The sequence below is a fragment of the Camellia sinensis genome, chromosome 12, assembly GCF_055761805.1.
Source record: "Camellia sinensis isolate YWXY chromosome 12, ASM5576180v1, whole genome shotgun sequence".
Taxonomy (NCBI): Eukaryota; Viridiplantae; Streptophyta; class Magnoliopsida; order Ericales; family Theaceae; genus Camellia; species Camellia sinensis.
Window position 1 is genome coordinate 114,914,581 of NC_138972.1, and position 22,098 is coordinate 114,936,678.

Below are 22,098 nucleotides of genomic sequence, written 5' to 3' on the forward strand. Positions count from 1 at the left end.
CGGGTAGTTTACCTCTCGAATGGCTCTGGTCTCCAGAAGTTTATCTACTTCTTCTTCTACTGCCTCAACATGCATCAACGTCGGCCTTCTTGCTCGCTGGATGATAGGTTTAGCTAACCTGTCCACATTCAGTTTATGGCAAGTGACCTCGGGGTCAATATCGGGCATCTCGTACGGTGTCCAAGCAAACACCTTAAGGTTTGCTCTCAAGAATGCCTTTAATTCCCTTTCTTCTTCCTCGGCCAAGCCTAAGCCTAAGCCGAGGAGGAAGAAGTGTTCTTCATCCCCTTGCTGGACTAATATCTTCTTCAGGACTTCCTCACTTTTCTTGGCTGGTTCCATGCTGACGTCCTCAAGGACCTCCATGTCCTTATCTTCAATCTCTACTGCTTCTGCTATTGCTTCTCATATGTTATAGGTGGATTTCATTGCTGCCGTGGAGCAATTCTTTGCATGTACTTGATGCCCTCTAACCTCCTCAACTCCATGCTCTGTTGGGAATCCCAACAGCTGGTGCAATGTTGAGAGAACAGCCCCCATTGCATGTAGTCATGGCCTTCCCAGGATAGCATTGTAAGGAGAGGGAGTGTCAATTATTGTGAACTCAGTTTTTACCTTCTTGGTGCCAGCCTGCACCTCTAAACTCACTGCTCCCAAGAGCCACGTCGGCGTTCCATTGAACCCGACCATTGGACCATTGGATTGTTCCAGATCATCTTGGTGAAGGCCAAGCTCCTTGTAACACCTGACGTACATGATGTCACAAGAGTTGCCCTGGTCGATCAGAATTCGTTTTAACTCTCCAATCTGGAGGGATATTACCAAGGCATCATTGTGTAGATGCTGCACCATCTCTAGGTCGTCTTCAGGAAAGGATACCATTGGTCCTTGGCAGTCATCTGCCCTTGGTCTTTTCTGTCGGACCTAATACATATGTTGCAAGTGTTTTACCTTTTGAGTTTCCCCATGTATCTCATTCTCATTCACATTCGAGTGAATCACATTGATCACTCGAGGTCTGCCTACCTGTGGTTATGGTGCTGGCGAGGGTGGTGCTGCTGGTGTTTGAGGCAGTCTCGCTTGCTCTTCCCTTGTCCTGGTCTCATCTATCAAGTCTCTTAAATGACCCTGTCTTACCAGGTCTTCCAGATGTGCCTTTAGGGTTCTGCACTCTTGAGTTAGATGCCCATCCTCATTGTGGTATGCACAATGTTTCCCCAGACTTCTTCCCAGAGATTCACTAGGAAGTTTTTCTGGTGCTGTGTAATAGGGCTGATTCCAGATTCTTTCCAAGACTTTGTAGACTGGGATTCGGAATACGGTCGTGACTGCCTGTGCAGCCCTTAGTCCTGTTTCTTGCTTATTGTATCCACTGTTACCTCGGCCTCGCTTCGGCGAGCCGTTTTTCTTTTCTTGTTTCAACGCCTTTGTCCCTAACGTGTCTTCCTCGGCCCTGGCATACTTTTCTATCCTGGCCATAAGTTCCTCTATACTTTTTGGCAATGTCTTTGCCAGTGATTTTCGAAGCAAGCAATCATCTTTTAGGCCGTTCTTAAAGGACACGATCGCCACCTCTTGGTTGTATTCTGGTATTCGGTTGAACACCTCATAATACCTTTTGGCATAGGCCCTAAGGCTTTCATCCTCGCTAATTCTTAGAGCCATCAGGGTGTTCACCCTTAATGGCTATAGTTTGTTTGTCACAAATCTAGCCACGAACATCTCGACTAGGCTTTCCCAGCTATTCACAGTTCCTTTCGGCAACTTGTGAAACCAATCTGATGCAATTTTCCCAAAGGATGAGGGGAACACTTTGTAGAGCAACGGCTCGTTCCTGGTGTATAGTGCCATTGAGTTCAGGTACAAGCCAACGTGAAAGTGAGGGTCAGACTTCCCGTCGTATATTTGGAATCTCGACATGTCCTCTTCGGGGCTTCAAACTTGTCCAATTCTACTGAGAACAGCATTCTCGGCTTGACCGGTGAGGTTACCTCGGCATCTTGTCACTTCCTCTGGAGGTAATCCCTTAGATCCTCCTTGGTCCGTCCAGGAGCTTGGATATCAACGAATTTCAGCCTTTTCGGTGCGCTGCTCCCAATATCGTTATAAGTCCTTTTGGACCTTTCTCCATTAGTTGTGTTGAAACACAGTTCTTTCCCTTGAACATGCCGATGTTCTTTGGGGTCAATTTCTTTGGTGTGATGCGTCCTCCAAGAATCTTCTTTCGCTGACTCTCCTCGTCCGACCTCCCTTGAAGGCCGGCGAGAGTGTTCCTTGGTCCCGGTGGGCTAGGGGATTGTAGGGACTATTTTTTGCCCTTTCTGGGCATTATTTTTGGTCGCTGGAATCGGCGTATCTTGCAATGGGAACGGTGGCTGCATGACGTTGTTTTGCATCATGAAATTGACGACCAATTGCAGGTCCGTCAATTTGTTCAACATTCCCTTCATCTCACCGTCCCTCCGCAGGCATCTGTCTTTCCATACCTGGAGGTCGTCCTCGTTATAATACCCGCCTCGGTCTGACTTCTTTGGTACGTCGCCCTCCTTGCCGACATCTTTCTCTCCGGCATTCTGATCCCGAGTTTCTTCGTTGCAGTTATCCTCCTTCACGTTAGGGTCAATGTGCTTTCCATTCCCAGTAGGGATGTCGTCCCCAACCTTTTCTTTCTGTCCGTCGTTGGCCATCTATTCTCATTTCTTTCCCACAGACGGCGCCAAATTGTGTGTGATGTTTTCTGACCACATTGCCAAACAGGTACTCAGCTCGAGAACATTGGCAGAATAGATTAAGCCCGAACACCTTGTCACAGAAAGAAAAAGACTCCGGCAGTGGTTTGTCCACCCGGGGACACTCCGACAATCAAGTCAGTTATCTCTCAAAGATAGCAAAAGTGCTTAACTCACTATTCAGAATACAAAAAGCATACCTTAAACCCACGAGGGTGCCTTACTTTTATAACCAACACTGACCTGATCCCTGTAAAAGCCTAGCTTCAATGGACTCTGCCTTAATGCCTATCCAAGACTCTCAAATAGATAAAGATAAACTCCCTAAGAGCTTCATCCTTATCCAGGCTAAAGTCCTCCCTCATTCTAGGACTCTTGTAACTTACCCACTTATCTCAGATTTCGGTATCTCCGCAGATAACCTCGGCCTAGCCGAGATTACATCGATGTCAATTCAAGGACACGTGGCACCTTGGCTGGCACATCAGTGCCACCTTGGCCACATGTTGCTATCCAAAAAATATGTCCCCACAGAAGCATAGAAACTAGATTTATATGGTTTGACACAAAATTTGTGAACATGTCTACTTCCTCTTGGGTCAAATCCTTCTCATGCTCAAGCTCTGTGGCACAATCCTCAGAGGACACAGCTCTTTCACCCATTTTTCAATGGCTGAGGTTCATCTTCCTCTCACCATGCCCTCAAAGAGCTCTTCTATCTTCTATTGATATCCTGTTTTTGCTAGCACTTATTGTGTTTTCAATTCAAAAACTCTATTCTAAATTTGCCTCTGGTGGCTGCCACACCGGTTCTGACATAAACAAGCCTCTCATCAGAAATGGCAGAGCTATTGTTGCTCTATGGTTTAAACTGTCTCTGATTGTAACAGTTCTATTAGCATTGGCATACACAATTTTGTGCATTCTGGCATTTGTTAGAAATATCCAATTGGAAAATAAGCTAGTTGATGGACTGTTTTGGTTGGTTCAAGCAATAACTCATGTAATAATTACAATATTGATTGTCCATGAGAGGACATTCCAATTTATTGGGTTGCAAATTTCATCATCGTTTCACTGTTCAGTGTTTCCGGGGCCATTCGTGTAATCTCTATAGAAGAACTTGATTTTGTTTTGAGACTGGATGATATAATTTCATTCATTTCTTTTTTGTTATTGATTGTACTCCTTATTATTGCCATAAAAAGATCAACCAGGATTACTGTGAGGAGCGAATCCGATTCAGTTATGGATGTAGAACCTAAATTATATGAACCCCTATTGAATGGATGCAATGTGAGTGGCTTTACTAAGTCTTCTATCATTTCCAAAGCTTTTTGGCTATGGATGAATCCCTTACTGAGTAAAGGCTATAAATCTCCTCTCAAGTCTGATGATATCCCGGCCTTTTCGCCAGAACATAGAGTTGAAAGAATGTCTGCACTCTTCGAATTGAACTGGTCGAAGCCACATGAAAAATCGAAGCACCCTGTTCGAACCACGCTATTTCGGTGCTTCTGAAGGGAAATCGCTTTCACTGCCTTCCTTGCAATTGTGCCATCTTTGTCTCATGTATGTTGGGCCTGTTCTTATGTAGGGTTTTGTTGATTTCACCTCAGGGAAGGGGAGCTCCCCCTATGAAGGATACTACCTTGTTTTCACTCTCCGCATTGCTAAATTTGTGGAAGTTTTGACCTCTCACAAATTTAACTTCAATTCTCAAAAGCTTGGAATGCTCATTCGATCTGCCCTCATTACTTCTTTGTACAAGAAGGGCATGAGGATGTTGTGTTCGGCTAGACAGGGTCATGGGGTTGGACAAATTGTGAAATACATGGCTGTAGATGCTCAGCAGCTTTCTGATATGATGCTGCAGCTACATGCTGTATGGCTTATGCCACTGCAAGTTTCTGTCGCCTTAATACTTCTGTCTCGCTGCCTTGGTACCTTGACAATTACAGCTCTAGTTGGGCTTGTAGTGGTTATGTTGTTCGTTTTGATGGGCACTCGAAGGAACAACCGGTTCCAACATAATGTGATGAAAAACCGAGACTCTATAATGAAGGCAAGAAATGAGATGCTTAATTACATGCGCGTAATTAAGTTCCAGGCATGGGAAGAGCACTTCAACAAACGAATTCAATCCTTTCGCGAATTAGAATTTGGGTGGCTAACCAAGTTCATGTACTCAATATCTGGCAATATCATCGTTTTATGGAGTACACCGGTCAAGCCCGTCTGTGGGAACTCCCTCCGAGATGACCGGAGCCAACGTGGCTGGGGGCTAATGTGCGGGAAATCCCACATTGGTCTGTGAGGGACTACTGTCCCACCTTATAAGCAGGCTGGCTCCTCTTACCTTGCATAGGCCTTTTCTCCCAGTGAGGGAGGGACAAAACCGTGCGATCGGAATGGCAAAGCGGACAATATGTGCAAGGCACGGGGACCGGTAGCTTTAATTGGTGCCGTCTGTGGGAAGGCTTGACAGACAAAACCTTGTCTTCCAGGCTAGTCTGATCGCCGTCCATGGCGAACAACGACGAGTTTCTGTTGTCTGCCATAGACGGAGCCACACCGGAGTATAACGGAAGGAGAGAGGGACCTCCCGCCATCCATCCAATGGCGGACTTGGAGACGCCCACCGGAGGACAGTCAGGAGACGTGCGGGATAAGCGCGGAAGAAGTTATGGTCATTCACGAAGTCCGGACGGTCATCGGCGGCGGAGAGAATCACATGCCCGACGTCTGGAACACAAGTTGAGGGACCAAGACGCTGTCATCCGGCAAATGGCAGCGGAGATGGAGGAGCTCAAGCGGCATGTCGAAGGAAAAGGTGTAGCTGGAGTGGGTGACCACAGTGAGTGCACCCCATCCCGCCGTTTAGGCGGATAGAGTCAGTGACGCATTCCGTCCATTTCTATTACCAGAAGTTACCAGGTTGGTGATTCTGACATGCATGCAGAGAAATCTAGCGCACAAGACAGCACCTACCGGCCCTCACGTCCGGTGACGACGTCGAGGTACTCTTACTCCGCTTATGCAGAGGATTTGCGGGCGGTCTTGAAGGAGCGGGCTCGCCGGCGCGAAGCTCAGAGGATACCGGCGTTCCAGCGGTTATCTTACAGGGTTCACGCCAGCGAAGAGGTCGGAATGCCTTCACCCCGCCAAGCAGTGCCACTTCTAGTGGATTCAGATTTGGCCAGGTTGAGTGCCACCCCTTTCTCCCTGGAAATAGAAACTACACCGCTTCCGGCGGGCTTCCACCAGCCAAAGTTCACGCTTTACGACGGGAAAACCGATCCCTACATGCATGTAAGTCATTTTCGATAGGTCATGGCCGGACATAGGCGGAATGACGCTCTTATGTGCCTCATCTTTCTGTCAAGTATGGGCGAACTGGGCTTGAAGTGGTTTGAAAGGCTGCTGAAGGGGAGTATTGAGAGATGGCATCAGCTGGCCGAAGCCTTTGTCACGGGCTTCAAAACCAACACAAAAACACCAAAGGAAGTCGATCATTTACTGAGTGTCAAGATGGAACCGAGCGACACATTGAAGGCATACAACTCTCGGTATTGGGAGACCTTCAACGAGATCTTAGATTGCCCGGTCAACCTTGCAATCACTCAATACAAGCGTGGTCTCCCGGTCGGATATAGACTGCGGGACTCGCTTACTATGCACCAGCCGACGTCCATGGGCCAGCTCATGTAGCACATCAATAAGCACATCCGAGTCGAGGATGACGCGTCAGCAACTACCGTGAAGGCAACTCCAGTAGCAACAGATAAGAAGACAGCAGGCAAAGTGCACGCAGTTGGGCAAGAGTCTAGCCACTCAAGTGACCGAGCCGAGGAATCGGACCGTGGCTCGAATCGTAAAAATCGGGGTAGAGGACGTCGGAATGACCGGGATGACTACCCCCGAGATGACGTAGCGGATGCAAACAGAAGGTTGAAGGCAAGGACTGGCATAACCACGGTCTTCAAGATTCCGATCTACCGCATACTTAGTGAGATCCGAGACGAGGAGTATGTCCGGTTTCCTGCTAAGTTGGGCGATGGACAAAAGGGCTACAATCCGCGGTATCGTTGCACATTTCATCGGGAGCGAGGCCACCGGACTGAGGATTGTTTGCCATTAAGGCAGCACCTGGAAGAGCTAGTCACGGCCGGGCACCTAGATCTTTACATTGATTGGGGCGTTAAGGCAAATCAAGTTCCGGTTGATCCGCGGGGAGCGGACGACAGGGATGCACCCCCTTAAGGGGTTGTGAATGTCATCCACGGCATAGTGGAACCGGCGCGTGTTTGCGAGCTCCGTGGTATGATCAAGAAGGCAGAGCACATGAGGGAAGTTTTATCAGTACAGCCTGCGCTCAAGAGGGGGAAGACGGAAGCGAAAGACGTGATCAGTTTCTCCTCAAGGGACTTGGAGCGCATTCAGACACCGCACAATGACGCCTTAGTAGTCACACTCCGCATCAAAGATTTTGAAGTAAAACAGATCTTGATCGATCAGGGAAGCTCAGTCGAGATCATGTACTATGACGCTTTCCAACAGCTCAAGCTCCGAGATACGGATTTGGCCTCGGTGACATCACCATTGGTTGGTTTCAACTCACAACCGGAGTGGCCTTTGGGAAAGATTATCCTGCCGGTCAAAGCAGGATCCGTGGTCAAACAGGTAGAGTTCTGGGTATTATAGGTGCCATCTACTTACAATTTGATCCTTGGAAGGGGGTGGCTTCACGCTATGCAAGCTGTGGCATCGACTTTCCACCAAGTAATGAGATTCCCCTTGGCTATGGGGGCAATCGAGGAGATTTGGGGTGATCAGGTCATGTCAAAGCAGTGCTTTGTGGCGGTCAACGGGAGTCGGGCTGCCAAAGGATTTGTTCAAATGATTGAGGGACCGGAGGACCAGGGTGTCTTGGATGATGTGGGCACCAAGGCCGAAGACAAAGCTGTCGAGGAATTGGTGGAGGTGCGAATTGATACAGAGCAGTTGGACAAGTTCTTCTTGCTCGGCTCAAGCCTTACAGCCACAGAACAAACCGAGATGGTTGAGTTTTTGATGGCCAACATCGAAGTTTTTGCATGGTCGCCTTACGACATGCCCGACCTCGATCCTAGTTTTATTTGCCATCATCTCAATGTCTTCCCCGGAGCCAAGCCAGTCATTCAGCGAACAAGGAGATCGGCGCTGCATCACACCGAGGTAGTTGCGGAAGAAGTCAAGAATCTGCTAGAGGCACGAGCAATTCAAGAAGTACACTATCCTCGGTGGATCTCAAATACAGTGGTGGTACCGAAGAAGAATGAGAAGTGGCGGGTTTGCGTTGATTACAAGACCGTCAACCGAGCTTGTCCGAAAGATAGCTTTCCTTTGCCTAGAATTGACCAGCTTGTGGATTTGACGGCTGGACATAACAGGCTAAGTTTCTTGGATGCCTACCGCGGCTATCATCAGATTGCCATGCATTGCCCCGACCGAGAAATCACCTCGTTTACCACACCAAGGGGACTCTTTTGCTACCGAGTCATGCTTTTTAGTTTGAAGAACGCCGGAGCAACTTTTCAGAGGATGGTGACCAAGATGTTTGCTCCTTTGCTGGGCCGGACAATGGAAGCCTACATTGATGATATGGTGGTTAAAAGTCGGCATCAGGCAGATCATTTGTCCGACTTGGCCGAGATGTTCGCCATTCTCAAAAAGCACAAGCTACTCCTGAATGCGTCTAAGTGTGCCTTCGGTGTGGGATCTGAAAAAGTTTTGGGATTCCTAGTCACGAACCGAGGTATCGAAGCAGATCCTACACAAATCCAAGCCGTGCAAGAGTTAAAACAGCCTAGCTCGGCAAAAGACGTGCAGTATCTGGCCGGAATGGCCGCCGCGCTTAATCGATTTATAAGCCGGTCATCAGATCGCTGCTGCCCTTTCTTTCAGTCCTTAAAATCAAAGTTCTCCTGGGATGAAGAGTGTGACCGAGCCTTGGCCGAGCTCAAAGAGTATCTGTCTTCAGTACCACTGTTGGTCACACCGGTTCCTGGAGAAGAGCTCTATCTTTATTTGGCTGTATCACAGCATGCAGTCAGTGCGGTGCTTGTCGGGGCTGAAGGAATCAAGCACCTCCCCATCTTCTATGTCAGCAAAACTTTGCTACCGGCAGAGTCGAGATACTTGCCGTTGGAGAAGCTTGCTTTAGCATTAATGATGGCTTCAAGAAAGTTGGCGCACTATTTCCATGCACATACCGTCATCGTCTTGACCGAATTCCCCCTCAAAGCTTTATTCGAGCTGGCAGACTTCTCCGGTCGGATTCTTAAGTGGGTGGTCGAGTTGGGACAGTTTGATGTGAAGTTCCAGCCGCGCACTGCCATCAAAGCCCAGACTTTGGCCGACTTCGTCGCCGAATTCTCACCTGGAACTCATCCGGTATGCTCGGTCGATATTACCGCGGCAGATGATGAGGTGCACGCAAGACCATCCGAGATACAACCAGTTGGTGGAGGTAGCGACGCGGAGTTTGCGCGCACCACTGAAGCACCCTCAGTTTGTACGGTGTTACCACCCGGTAATGCGATGAAGGAGTTGCATATCACCGACCAACCTGCTCTGTCCGGTCCCGCATCACCAAGCGGGGAAGAAATGGATCCACACAGCTCAGAACCTGCGGCCGGCATAATACCGCAACCTGGTGATTCTCCTACGGACTTGAGCATTGCAGATCAACTTGCTGAGTCCGGTGCCGAATCATCAAGGGTGGCTGAATTGGAAACCATCAACACAGAACACGAATCAAAACGGCCGAGCAGTCGTGACCCCATCAACGTTCGTAACTCTTAGGACCCTTCACAATGTTGGAAACTCTTTGTGGGGGAGATGTGGAAACTTTTCGTTGATGAAGCGTCGAACCGCCACGGTGCCGAGCTAGGTATCGTTCTTATCTCGCCGGATGGCCTAACTATTGAACATTTTATCACCCTTGGCTTCCCAGCATCCAACAACGAGGCTGAGTACGAGGCACTTTTGGCCGAACTCAAAAGCGCCCTTCAGATGAAGGCTTCCGAGCTAATGGTGTACAGTGATTCCCAACTTGTGGTTAACCAGGTCGCTGGGATTTATGAAGCAAAGGACGACAGAATGGAAAAGTACCAAGCTTTGGTCAGGGAGCACATCAAGCAATTTCAGGCAATCAGAGTTCAACAGATTGGCCGAGAAGAGAACAACCGAGCTGATGAGTTGGCCGACCTCACCTCAATGGTTGATTGCACATCTCCTAACCCCCTGTTAATTGAATATCTTCCATGACCGAGCATAGAGGAAGCCGGACAGACGGATGTATTCTGCGCCGCGCTAGGTCCTTCTTGGATGGACCCTATAGTCCTGTTTCTCAGGGATCAGATTCTGCCAGCCAAGAAGAAAGAAGCGCACAAGGTCCGGGTGAAATCAGAGCAGTTTTGGCTCTATCCATCTGGAGCATTGTATAAAAAGTCCTTCACCGGTCCTTATCTGAAGTGCATGCATCCGAGTAGTGTGGAGGCCTTCTTATACGAAATTCACGAAGGCCTCTGTGGCAGTCACATAGGGGGCAGGTCCTTGGCCTACCGTGCTATATCGCAAGGCTATTGGTGGCCGTGCATGCAAGCCGATGCACAGAAATATGTTCGCAAGTGCGAAAAGTGCCAGAAGTTTGCGCACCAGATCCATCAGCCGGCCAGAGAACTTCTTCCCCTAACCAGCCCTTGGCCTTTTGCAATGTGGGGATTAGACATAGTGGGGCCGCTCCCGACAGCTCCAGGCAACCGGAAGTTCTTCATCGCTGCAACCGACTACTTCACCAAGTGGGTTGAAGCCGAGCCTTTGGCAACAATCAAGGAGAAAGACGTGAAGCGGTTTGTCTGGCAGAATATAGTAACACGGTTCGACGTCCCTAAAATTTTGATCTCTGACAACGGCACCCAGTTTGACGGTCGCCTATTCAGAGGGTTTTGTGAAGATTTGAAGATTGAATTCTATAACTCCACTCCGGCTTACCCGCAGTCCAACGGTCAAGCCGAGGCGTCAAACAAGACTATTCTTGACGAACTGAAGAAGAGACTTGAGAAGGCCAAGGAAAAGTGGGCCGAGGAACTCCCCAACGTCCTTTGGGCATACCGAATTACCCCGCGGCGTTCTACCGGGGAAACTCCATTCGCTTTGGCTTATGGCATGGAGGCGGTCATACCTTTGGAAGTGGGCATGCCCACTCTCAGAAGTGAAAGTTTCGAACCCGAGCTAAACGCCGAGGCCATTGCTCTTGAAATGGATCTGGTTAAAGAACGCCGGGAAAAGGCGCTCATCCATATCGCTACCTACCAACAAGAGCTCTTAAGGAAGTACAATAAAACGGTGCACCCTAGACCATTTAAAGTAGGTGATTGGGTTTTGAGGAAAGTTATGGGCAACACCTTGGTGCCAGGTGAAGGCAAACTAGGGGCAAATTGGGAAGGACCCTACAAGATAACTGGTCTGGCGGGCAAGGGGGCATACCACTTGGAGGATCTCGATGGTAGAGGAATACCCCGGCCATGGAATGCGACCAACCTCAAACTGTACTATTTCTAGCTTTTGTTTTCTTTTTTGTGCAAAGGAATTTTTTGCCTTACACTTCAGAATGTAATTCTTTTTGTCAATATATAGAAGTGTTTTCTTTAACTGAGCATTTCGACTGATTGCTTTGATTACTTGAAATTCTCAACCAAGATGAATTACTCCGGTTGAAGGAGTTGGTGGTTTGTCCAACTCAGAGATTCTAACCGAGATGAGTTATTCCGGTTGAAGGAGTTGGTGGTTTGTTCAACTCGAGGATTCCAACCGAGATGAGTTACTCCGGTTGAAGGAGTTGGTGGTTTGTTCAACTCAGAGATTCCAACCGAGATGAGTTACTCCGGTTGAAGGAGTTGGTGGTTTGTTCAACTCAGAGATTCCAACCGAGATGAGTTACTCCGGTTGAAGGAGTTGGTGGTTTGTTCAACTCAGAGATTCCAACCGAGATGGGTTATTCCGGTTGAAGGAGTTGGTGGTTTGTTCAACTCAGAGATTCCAACCGAGATGAGTTACTCCGGTTGAAGGAGTTGGTGGTTTGTTCAACTCAGAGATTCCAACCGAGATGAGTTACTCCAATTGAAGGAGTTGGAGGTTTGTTCAACTCAGAGATTCCAACCGAGATGGGTTATTCCGGTTGAAGGAGTTGGTGGTTTGTTCAACTCAGAGATTCCAACCGAGATGAGTTACTCCGGTTGAAGGAGTTGGTGGTTTGTCCAACTCAGAGATCCCAACCGAGATGAATTACTCCGGTTGAAGGAGTTGGTGGTTTGTTCAATTCTCAGAATTAAAACCGAAATGGTGTATTCCGGTTATACAAGATGTTGAAAGAATTTGTGATTTGTTCAACTGTTGTTCCCACCGAGATGTTTATTCCGGTTGAAGAACCTCAATTTTACTAAATTTACCGAGATGTTAACTCCGGTCCGGCCAGTTGATGATTTGTGCAACTTCATAATTTAAACCGAGATGTTTTGCTGAAAATAGAGTTCGAGAAAACCGTGCAATGATGAAATTAAAGCTTTTCATTGATAGAAAGTTAATACAAAAGGAGGGGCAGAGAGCCCGGTTACATGTGCAAAGCAATAAAAAAAAAAAAACTAAGCTAAGGGGGAGAGATTGGTGAATTCATCATCTGGAGTTGTCTCCAAGTTCACTACTGGAGATCGGTCCTCAACACCGGGCTCCGTTCGGCCGGGCTACTCCTGTTGTGGTTGCTCCTCTCCGTCAGTATCTTCCCCGGCCTCTTCCTCTTCAAGCCCTTCCTCGGCCTCAGCCTGTAATGCACTGAAGATGTCATTGGCATATGGCACGAGGTAGGCCGGCAGGGAAGCAAGCGGCGGGGTGGCAAAGACGTTAGTATCGGGTCCCTGACCGAGATGCTCACAAGCAGACTTCCAACCCGCTTTCAAGTAGATGTCTTGGGTAGCGAAGACCTGTTTCTTGTAGCTTCCCTCGGCTTCTAGGAAGCCGGCGTTGTTTGTATCTCGGCAGTCCTTCTTCCTTGACTTTTTCAAAGCGTCCAGCTCGGCCTGGAGCTCATCACGCTTCTTCTCGGCCTCGTCAAGCTGACCGTGCAACCTGTTGTTGTCAGCATTTGCGATTTGGAGAGATGCTTTTGCCCGGCCAAGCTCGGCTTGGAGGCTTTGGACCTGGTTGTCAGTGTCGGCTGCCTTTTACCGAAGTCGGTGGATGCGCTCCATGACCAAGTGTTGTTTTTGGATGGCCTGCAAAAAGGAAACCTGATCAGAGAAGAAGAAACCGAGGAAACACTAAGAAAATTAGAGTAGAAGGTTGAGACTTTTACCCTGGTCATAGACTTCACGGCTGATTTCACCAGTCAGGTGTCCGGAACGTGGTCGCTGCCAACTACGTCGCTCGGCAGGAGAAGGGCTTTGGAGAGATCAAAGGCAAGAAGATGTTCTTTGTCTCCCTTGATGGAAGCCGTTGCCGGGATCTCCTTTCCCCGGTGCTTGAGCTGCGGTCTCCATGCCGGTATTGGGTCAGCTGTGACGGTAGGTTGCTCGGTGGATAGTTCGGTGATCAGCTCGGCAGACGGGTCCGCGCAAGCTCTTTTGCCAGCCCGACGTGTTGCTTGGCTTGACTCCCTGGCAGCTTGAGAAGTAAGGGCGACCACAGCACCCCTTGACTGACCGGCGGCTGGAGAGCAGGTGACGACGCTCGGTATCTCGGCAGACGTTGCGGTGAGCAGGTTTTTGATTCGGCTTCGTTTGGCCATCTCTTGCTCTTCTGTCAACCGAATTAGTGGAACGTCTGGCAAAGTTAGATCTGGAGGAGGTGATGGAGCACGGAGGAAGTCTGTAACTTTACTCCGGCAGGGTGCGGAGTATCTGTAGGTTGGGGTGTAGCCGAGCAGCTCGTTGCAATCTCGGTGGCAATGGCGGAGCACGGTCTGAATTGCCTCTACGTTGGGAAATTGGTAGTTGGCTTGCAAGGCTTGGATTGCTGCAAAAGAAACAAGAAAACCGGTTACTTACAGAATAAAAAAGGTAGGCTGGCCGAGCAAGTTCGAGCGGCTTACATGAGGAACCGAAGTTCTTCCTTATAAACCAGCCCGATACCTCGGCTGTTTCATAATTGCCCGACACCCAGAAAAAATCGTCGTCGTGCAAGTCTTTATCCGGGGTGCCGGTTACAATTTTCTCTTTGCCCGGTCTGATTTTCAAGTAATAGGTTAGGTCGTCACCGGTGTGACCCATCGTGTATTGCCTTAATATCTCGGCTAGACCTAAGTTGGTGCCTAGCCGATTGTTCAGTTCATGGACGCCGTTGATAATTCGGTAAGTGTTGGTAGACATTTGTGTGGGTGCCAGCCCGGTGCGGCGGAGGAACTCGGTGATAAGTGGGTTGAGTGGGAAGCGGAGTCCTCCTTCGACGATCGACAGCACGGTGAAGGGGCATTGTTCTGTTCTGCCCCAAGGCGTGGTCTCTTCTTCTGCGAGCTCTAGGTGGACATTGGCCGGGATGTCGTACTCCTCCCTGAACGCAGCTAGGGCAGCTGGAGTATCTACGGGGAAGCGAAATTTCCCCATTGACGATCGGCTAAAGTAGCTCGGCTTTGGTTTGGCACTGTTAGGTGATTTGTGGCTGCTTGGTCTTTGGAAGCCTCAGGATTGGACAGTGGTCCCCTTGGACTCTGCAGGAAAAGGAGGGCAAGTGTAAGAGGGAGCGTGGTCGCGCAAAGCGAGCTTGACTTTAGCTCGGTCGTCTAGAGTGCCAAACCACCTCGGTCGTAGAGGTTGACAAGGAGCTCGGCCGCCCAAGCAGACCAGATTTTAGCCCGGTTGAGCGGCCAAGACCTTTGTTATCCCGATTCTTGCTATGGTTATATCTAACAGGTTATTTGCTCGGTCGAGATGGTTTTTTGGATCAAATGAAGACCTGGAGCCCGGTCCGCCCCAGTTCTTCAGAGTTCATCAGCGAAAATGAAGAACGCTATGAACAGTGGGAGGTTTGGGACGATTTCTATGGCCTACGTCCTAAGAACTATGTTTTAGTACCCTAATGTGTGAAATATTTAAGAAGATAGCAACAAAAGAGGAGTCGAAGGACGTACCAGTGAAGGGCAGGGACTATTCCTTCGAGCACGAAGAATGGCAGATGAGGCTTGGAGAAAGTTGCTTGAGCTCTGAAGCGTCGGATTGCAGAGAGGCAGTAGGAGCGAAATGAGGAAGAGGGGGCTTGTATGTATAGACGGAGAAACCGCCAAGAATTCAAATTCTGGCGGACGGCTGGGTTGGCTGCTCAAGGTCCAATGGAAGCCTGCCACGTGTCCCCATTTATGACGACGTCAGAACTGAAAGGACGGGTTGAAGAGTCGAGGTGACAACCGGGCAATTATTGAAGAAGAGGACGTCTACCGAGGAATATAACCGAGCAAGTTTGCAGACAGGAATGTCAACTAGCCCGGTCGCCATTTCGCATTTTTAGGACCGAGGAAGAGTTATCCCGGTCGAAATAAGTAATCCCAGTCACGCTTTTGCAGACGGAATTAAGGGGCAATTGAGAGGGAGATTTATGATTTGAGATTGGGCCGTGACGTTAGCCGGACAGATTTGGGTCGAGGTATTGGGCTCCAAGATCAGGCCATGATATTGCTCGGTAATGGCAAAGCCCACGTGGAACCGAGCTATACGATCTCGGTTCCGCGAAGGGCGGACAGGTGGAGGAACAGCCCAGATGAGGCTCCCCGGCTCACGCGTTGCAAGGCTGTAATGCACGCACCTTAACCCAGTAGGAAGGCCGGCACTTGGAGCTTGGCCGAGAAGGTTGTTGGCTGACCGGCACAACCAATCTCCAGCTTAGCTTCACCGGAATACAGTTGAGCACGGCTGGAATTAGGCCCGGTAGTAGGAAACTATATCAACTGCATTTCGGCATGTTCAGTATGGCCGTTGATAGCCGAGGTAATGTTGCCCGGCTGCCGTGCTCCCAGCAGAGTGGGCTGGCAGTTGGGTTAGGTGATGTATAGCAAGATTTGTGCTAACAAATGGGATAACAGAGCCACGTGTTGAGAGACCAATGGGAGTAGATTTGGGGCGCAGAAGGGTATATAGGCATGTCTGCGCCCCCCATACGAGAGAGAGGAACATTTAGTAAGGAAATTCTTACACTCTAACACTACTCTCTTTCTCTCTCTCCATCCTAAGGTGTGCGCTAACTTGGTCGTCGGAGGGTTTTTCCGGCCACACACCGCCGGGTAGCTCACCGTTATTTGCTCGCAGGTGATCGGACAGAAACGGAGCTCGGAAGAAAAGAGTACGGGCTTGCCGGAATATTTGCTCCCCGTGCAAGTTTCATAGTTGATATCCCATTTCACTCTTTAACAGGTCAGGCAAAAGAGTTTGACAAACCATCTCACTTGCTAGAGAGGCCTTCACTATTCGGGGCACTGCTTCAGGAGTACGCTAACCGCTCATCTGGAAGATGAGATAAACCATATTGGTTTTTCCCAAAATTGCCTCTCTCGATTTCACTGCTGCCAATTTTGGAAATCTTCCTCAGAACGAGTCAGATGTATTAAAATTTCATGCACTGTAGTGATGATATAAGGTATTCTTCATGAAGATGGTATAGACATCCCATTTTATCAGCATACATGCTGGCAGTAAGTGATGCTATATAATACCAACCATTGTCAATATTTAATGAAATCAAACTTGTTTCGTGCATTAATTTTTAAAAAATTTTCCCCCCTTTCAAGCAAATGGTATGAGAATTTTGAGTTAGTTTTACTATACTGTCCTGGAATGCTTTCTATTAGTAAAAAGTAATTGGTAATAGTTTGCCACAAGCTCTTTTTTACCTAGTCTTTTAGGTCTGCTTTGGTTTGATGTCTATTTTGAAAATAGTTATTGGTTTGGTTTAGTTTGAAAATAAGTTTTCATTTCTTTCTTCCTCCCTCACCCTCTCCTATCACCACCCATTGCTCATCACTACCACCATATACCACCTTCTAGCCACTACCGCCAACAATCCCTTTTGATCCTTCATCTTTGACGACCACCTTCAACGAGTCTGGTACTAGTTCAACTATGTTGAACTGGCACACAAAAAAGGCAAGAAAAGAGAGTGCACGAGCACATGGACTTGTGCAGTGGAAAACCACCAAACCTTGGGATCAACCAACTCATTAGATTTGGGGTCAATCCCTTCTTCCTCTCCCCCTCCCCGAATCAAAAAATAAAATAAAAGGGAAAAATTCCAAAAAAGTCTAACACTTCTCATGAAATTTCTATTCAAGTTATCTTAACACATCGATCAGTCCAGTCAACGCAGAATTAAATGGATTCAATTGAAATTTCATAAATTAAAAAGAAAATGACTTATTTGATATTTTTCCAAAAAACAAAAATAGTTATTACAATCTTGTGCAGAGATTCAACAAAAATTCTAGTAACTAGAGTGGTAAAATAAACCAAAGTACTTAAGCTCAGCTTGTTAAAAGCTCGTTCGAGACTGGCTTTACAAAACAAATCAAATTACATGAACTCAGATCTTTACAAACTTGCTCAAGATCAATTTGTTAACTAAACAAGTCAAACTTATACACAGTTTAAAGCTCTTTTAATTTTTTAAATCAAGTTTGAACAAATTACTATTTGGTTCGATAAATTTATATGCATTATTATAAAAAAGTAAATTACTCACGGTGGACTCATTATCAACTCAATCTCATTTGAGACAAACTCATAATGTAATAAAGTCAAACTTGTCAAATCAATACTCGGTTTTACTCAACTCATTTACAACCCGACCAATAATTTGGAGTTTTTTGTTCTCTCTCTTTCACTCTTATATATGTACAATATAGACATCTGTAACTCAACAAAGAGATAAAAAGAAAAGCAAATTACACTTTCCATCTTTATAATTTGATTCAAATTTCATTTTGTTCCTTATTGTTTCAATTTGAACAATTGATTCCTACACTTTAAATTCGATTTCAATTTGATCTTTCCGTCTAAATTTTCGTTGTTTTTTTATGTGTATACCTTGAAAACTAACAAGTGTTACAAAATTGTTAATTTTGACTTTTAGTTCGAACGAAAGAACCAAATTGAAAACTGACCTCAAAGTATAGACTAAATTATCCAATTTAAAACTATAAGGATCGAAATAAAATTTAAGTAAAACTATAGGGATTGAAAATATAATTTACCCTAAAAAGATGTTAATGTTTAATGATGAATAAATGACAAAACAAATCTAATAATTTTGAGTATCTGACAATCATCATAAACAAAGTATGATAACAAGTGTCCATTTATTTATTTATTGTGAGTCAATAAGAAAGTAAATATAAATATAAGAAATATTATATCAAATAGACCACTAGCCCAACAACAACTAGAAAGTCAACAATCACAAAACTTAACAATCAATCACCAAGCCCAAGCCCAAGCCCGATAACCACTAATTGCTACATACAACTCTCATAATAGGGAAGAAATAAAAGTTATCATAAAGGATATCAAACTCCTCTCCATAGGAGTTGAACCCAATGAACACTACCACAAGTGTCCATTACACACTAGCAACATTGTGTTGAGTAAAGAACAAACATACATAGAGTGATGCAAAGCAGATCCTACTGAGAAAAGTGAGATTGATGAGAAAGAGCAGAGATGTTTTCAACTTCAATTGAGCTCCTTCCCTTCAAAAATTGGAGTACCAATGTGCAGAGAGTTTAGGGTATCTTTTCAAATCTTTGTCATCCAAATCTACATAGTAGAGGCCAAAGCATGATCTATACCCACCCAATAACTCATATACGTCCAAGAAAGACCATGTGAAATACCCTCTTGCATTTGATCCATTCCTTCCATATTGTCAAATTCAAAGAAGAAAACAAACAACAGTACAAAATAACCAAATCAATGAAATGAAACCTAATATTATATATATATATATATATATATTTTAGATGGTCAAAAATAATAAAGGAACAAGAAAGCGCAAAATCAAAGAGACGCCTCCATCCTAACGAGGGAGCATAAAGAAAGCGGAACCACCTCCATCCATATGAAAAAGTCCTCCATAGCAAATGCCATCCGAGCTAGACAATGGGCTACCGAATTCCCATCCCGCTTCACATGCTGGACATCCCAGGAAAGGAATCGAAACCCAATATTATTTAAAGGGTTGTTTACACTAAGACCCCCTATCAATTGTTACTACCAATTTACAATCAATTGGTAATGCAACATACAAATAGACCTTTCTCTTTTACCACTATAGTTTTCATAGTCTTCAACATTCTTATTTATCCGTTTAGGTTTCTTCATTTATTGTTCCATTCATAAAGCTTCCAATAAGCCAAAAGCCATTGGATTTAGCAAAGAAAAAGGCGAGTCGGATGCTACATATTTTATCCAAGAGGTTAATCTAACAACTAACAATTGATTTTCGCTTACAAAAAAATAAAAACAAAAGAAGAATTAGACAGATACCTCACAGCATCAAGCAAACTCCCAATGAAACCATGCAAATATTTCACTCTGGCACTATCATGTAATGTTGAATTCCGCTGTGTTTGCTGACCTGTCAAAAATAAGTTTTAGGAGTTTCAACAATTAGGGGAGAGAAAGAGAGAGAGAGAGAGACCGTTTTCATGGATGTAAATAGGAGGGTTGCCATAAAATTGCTTGAAATACTCCAAAACTCCAAGCAGACCAGAGGGTGTGATTGGGAACTGAATCAAAGAAAGTGATTAAGTAGTATAATTAATAATAAGAAAAAAAACAAGAAGTAAAAAACCAACCTTGTGAAATTATTTTTTAGCCCCTTACCTCATCTGGTGGTGTATCATTAGACACAGCTGAAAACAATCCAAGAACTTATGAGATATATCATATCCATCAAATAAATTTTTTACCCATCAAGAAATTGAATAATTTCACTCAAAAGAATACCATGGTTGGCTCATCCAAGTTGAAGAAAAACATAACATGCAATTAAATTCAAACATGTCATGTAAATAATTTCATCAAAGTAAATCAAGCTTGTGATGCAGGAAACGATGCATCTGTGATTGATAGTAATTTCATGGATAGCTTGACTGTTTAATGGTAAAATGGCAATTTTGTTGATTTTTCAAGGCTGTCTGGTACGGTCCAAAAAATTCATATTCGCAGAATTGGGAAATTTACTATATTGGAAAATTTTGAATTCTTAATTTCAAGTTCTAGGCAAATAATTTTGGCTTGATTTGGGAAGTGAATTGTAGCTTGACCACCCAGCAATGTTTACTATAAATCAAGTTGTAAGATCTTGAAAGAGGTAAAAACTACTCAAATGAAGGAGGGTACACCTCGGTCTACGTGGCATCATCTAATTAGTTAAGTCTATTTTGTGCCACATGGCATGGAGGAAATGACAAGAATTGCCAAAGGAGAATAACCCTCGGGATATTTTTTGGAATATCCATTTAGATCTACTTGGCCACCAAGAAAAGCTTTATTATACATGCACCTACACCCCCATGGGTTAATGTATGCTTTCATTCACTACTCAACATCTCAATTCTTATCATCCTTGTCTTATCTCTTCTTTGTGGGAACTGACTTGAGCGTTGGAGTGTCCAGCCGACCAGGGCATTAACAATGTTTTTCTCTTGTAGATTTCAAGTTCACATCAGTTTCAATGTCTTCTATCATCTTCTCTGTTGATTATCTTCATCAAACAAGGTTTATTTTTTGTCCTTTACAAGGTTAAAACAATCCTTGTATGAATAATAAAAATTCAGAGAAAGTTTTTCTCTATTGAATTGTTCTTTTTTCCTTAACATTTTTCTAGTTCATTCCATACACTTTCCTATATCAGCTTCCAAGTTCCAAATTGTGTTAATCAAGTTTAGTGAATATATTAGGGATTGACATACGTATTATATCAATTGCCATGTCAGCATTGAAGTCCCTGTTATTTATTTTGAGGCTGCTAGGTTTGTCTTTGATGTATAAAGTATTGTAATGGTTGACTCCTAAGAAGTCAAAGGAACCCTTGACTAGTTTGGACTCAACTTTTGTGAATTCTAGAATTCTTGATCCTGCATTATTCTTCACTATCTTTGGATAGTCACCAAATACCAGGGGATTGATAATCCTGCAATAAAATCAGACAAACAACGAAAAAAAGATGGTTTTAACTTTTCACATACAAAAAATTCCCTGAATTCAAGATAATGTCCCCCTTTGTTTTGACACAAAACATTTTTTTCGAAACATTTTCTATGAAAAATGTATTATGCAGAAAATATTCTTATTTTTTTTCATGTTTGGTTGCAATGTTCAAACTATTGTGCTCATTGTTATAGCAGTGGTGTGGTGGTGTGGTGGTGGTGACAAGGTAATGGTGGTAAGGGTGGTGGTGTCAACGGCGACAGAGGTGGCAGTGGCAATTGTGGAGTGGTGGTGGTAGACGCGATGGCAGTGATAGTGGCATAGTGGTGGGCGAGGCAATAGTACTAGTGGTGCCAGTGATAGTGGCATGATGGTGAGGGTGGTGTTGGTGGCAGTGGCGATAGCAACCACCATGGTAGTGGTGGTGGTTGGTGGTAGTAGTGTAGTGTGTTAGAAATATTGTAGTTCGGACAATTTTTTCACTTTCCAAAACTGGAAAAAAAAATTGTCCAAAGAAATTTAATTTTTGCCAATTTTCATTTCTTATTGTACTATTTACTAAAAAATACAAAAATATTTTTTGCCGAAACAGACTACGGTGATTATGTGTCAACATTTAATAAATTAAGATGCATAACATCATTTTATGTATTTACAATTTGTAACTCACCACCCAATATAGAAGTCATTAGCTCTTTGAGTTGCAATCACATCTTCTGTTGCATTAGTACTAGGGATATACCAATAAGCAAACACATTTATTCCTACGAATCCTTCTTGCCTGCCCTGTTTCATAACATATTTCTCCAACAATTATAAGCATTATGTGTGATGTTTTTTTCATCATTGTCAAAATTAGTAGTAAAATGAAGACTAAAGGACAGACCAATATGCAAGACTCCCACCACGACGAGGTCTAGGAATGAACATATTGGAGAATGCCATTGATGGGTGTCAGCAAATTTTAAATATATATATTTTTTTGATCGGCAAAAGTCAGTAGTTAGTTGTTAGATTAGCACCTTGGGGGAGTTGAAACTCACACTCATGCATTTTGCAAGAAAATCTTGCCCTCCATTCCACTCCTAGGTGTGAAACCCAAGACCTCCCCTTAGTAAAGACTTGGTGGCCAAAGGGCTAGC

General features: G+C 45.2%; 2 long non-coding RNA genes and 1 pseudogene across 3 annotated transcripts in view; 1 reads left to right on the forward strand and 2 right to left on the reverse strand.

Moving 5' to 3' along the window:
- Nucleotides 1–3,309: 3,309 nt before the first annotated feature.
- Nucleotides 3,310–22,098, forward strand: part of LOC114286537 (ABC transporter C family member 4-like) — a 573,165-nt pseudogene continuing 554,376 nt past the window's right edge. Inside the window, exon 1 of the transcript XR_014345634.1 lies at nt 3,310–3,578. The product of XR_014345634.1 is annotated as an ABC transporter C family member 4-like (transcript). The remainder of the gene's footprint in view (nt 3,579–22,098) is intronic.
- On the reverse strand, nt 18,260–20,026 carry LOC145788982 (uncharacterized). Its single transcript, XR_014345645.1, has 4 exons — nt 19,628–20,026; nt 19,443–19,530; nt 19,289–19,379; nt 18,260–18,657 (listed from the first exon to the last, which is right to left on the reverse strand). It is a non-coding gene; the product is annotated as an uncharacterized LOC145788982 (long non-coding RNA).
- Nucleotides 20,032–21,916, reverse strand: LOC145789099 (uncharacterized). The gene is made up of 2 exons (XR_014345646.1): nt 21,627–21,916; nt 20,032–20,939 (listed from the first exon to the last, which is right to left on the reverse strand). It is a non-coding gene; the product is annotated as an uncharacterized LOC145789099 (long non-coding RNA).